A 2,139-nucleotide genomic window follows, 5' to 3' on the forward strand; every position below is an offset into this window, starting at 1 on the left:
TCTCCCTCTCTCTCTGTCTCTCTCTCTCTCTCTCTCTCTCTTGGTAAACTACCATCTTGTTCACATCAGATCCCCCACGCTTCAGTGCTATCTTTCAAGTAAATCTCAGAGGTATCATTACCTCGTTTTGGAAACTCGATGAACTACGATACTGACGAGTCTGCCAGTGACGCATGCATGGCTCTGAGTTCTAAATGAAACGTTGTTTGTAAGTGAATTTCCCACGGCTCTCCGCCCACTTAGATGTGTACTATATACCTCAGTTTGATCACGTGACATGGAAGTGGGAATCAAATTGATGGGGGCTAGCCTGTTTACTCTTTTCTGATGAAGCGTGGTGAAATCTCGTCAAAATAATGGCATTGAAGATACTGGCATTTTACTACCAGTTTTGCAATTTTTATCGAATTTTTGTTTTTTTGACTTGACACCATTGTCGTCCAGTTAAGAGCACAATTAAACGATTAAAGGCTCAAAACAGGTACGTTTTTAGTTTTCATGGATAAACAAGCTATATGGAAATAACCAAACTTTGGCAGCCATTTTCTCGCTAATTCTACCTTTGAAACCAGGAGACTCCACTTTCTTCAATTTCGAATATCTTGACTTTTATTCAAGATAGATGGGCTTTTTTTTTTACAGACAGCAATACAACTAAACAAGCTTTAAGAGGATACCAATAACTCCACATGCCCAAAAATTGACGAGCTCCTGATTCCACCTTGTCGTGAACCATAATAAATTTTCCAATCAACAGCAGACCAAAGGTCATATACAATTAATAGCAAACGTGGGTTCGCATAATGCGATTATAACATCGCATGAATTTTACTGCCTGCCTTTGTTCCATAAAGATACACAAAAACAGAATTTCAAAAAATCTGTGGGGAAAAAATGATGGAGACAATACTCATCTATTGAAATAGAAGTCGTGATATTTGCGATTGAAGGAGGTGGGGGTCGCCTGGTTTCAGAAATAAAATCAGTGAGAAAATGGAAGCCAAAGTTTGGTGACTTTCAAGGCTTGAGATTTCTTGGAGACTAAAAATTTCCGGGTTTTTTGTTTTTTTTGGTGCCTTTAATAAACTTTATTCCGAAAGTCTGCACTGAAATGTCTTTGTAAATGGTCATGAAATATCTTGAACCAACAAAAACAAACAAAAAAAACATCAATTAAAATTGCTAAACTGGCAGAAAAATGCCCTTTTTGTCGATTTTATTATTTTAAAAAGCGTCAGATTTCCCACCGATGTCTCACAAATACGTTGTGGTCTTAAAAGAGTCTACCTTTACAGCTGCAGACCTGTTGCGCACTAGCTCGTGGCGGTAAAGGTGTCGTAGTCGTATCAACAAGAAGCGGTCAGAGCCCAGAGAGGAATCGGTGGGTGGCTGGAGGGTACCTCTGGTAGGTCCTGCTTCTTTACTTTCCCACTGTTGTTTCCCACTGTTGTCTTACTCTTTTCCCAACAGTTTTTGTGTCGACGTGCTTCTCTTTACACAAACAAACAAAACGAACAAAGAAAGTTTTCAAAGGGTGTTGAGAGGTAAATGTAAATGTTAGTCCCCATTCGAAACTTGCTCAACCAATTTACGCTCCAGTGGGATCTCCACTTCCCATAGGCCCTCGTTTGGGCTCCAGTGACATCATACGACGAGAAAGATCATCTTAACATATTTCGGGATCAGGCGTGAGGGTGGGTGTGTGGGGAGGGGGTGGTGAAATATACTTTCACCCACGAATCAATAGCTTCTGTGGTTCCGTTCTGCCCTCCCAGAGCCAAAATAAACTCAGGCAAAGATAACTGAAATTAAACGACGGGAGTATATTATTAAGCAGATAACCAAATGTCAAAATAAATTGTTGGTAAACAACTTTGCTGATTGTTTGGATCTAACACAGTGCTATGGTATGTGCTAATAAAAATACAGTGTCCTATCAAACTATCTAAACAAAGGGAGAAACAGTGTATTATGGATATCAATAGCAAAGTATTGTGTTATGGGAACATAGAGCTAGAATCTTTGTTTTCTTTTAGATGATTTACGACTAGATCTATGCCTTGCGGATGTGTCAATGTGTCGGTGTGCTCTCGTACAGGTGTATGTTTCTGTAACCAAATGTGTGTGTGTGTGTGTGTG

General features: G+C 39.6%; 1 protein-coding gene across 11 annotated transcripts in view; it reads left to right on the top strand.

Moving 5' to 3' along the window:
• Positions 1 to 2,139, top strand: part of LOC101845712 (neuropeptide FF receptor 2) — a 232,806-nt gene that overhangs the window by 149,700 nt on the left and 80,967 nt on the right. The window lies entirely within an intron of this gene.

This window comes from Aplysia californica, unplaced genomic scaffold (assembly GCF_000002075.1).
Source record: "Aplysia californica isolate F4 #8 unplaced genomic scaffold, AplCal3.0 scaffold00478, whole genome shotgun sequence".
Taxonomy (NCBI): Eukaryota; Metazoa; Mollusca; class Gastropoda; order Aplysiida; family Aplysiidae; genus Aplysia; species Aplysia californica.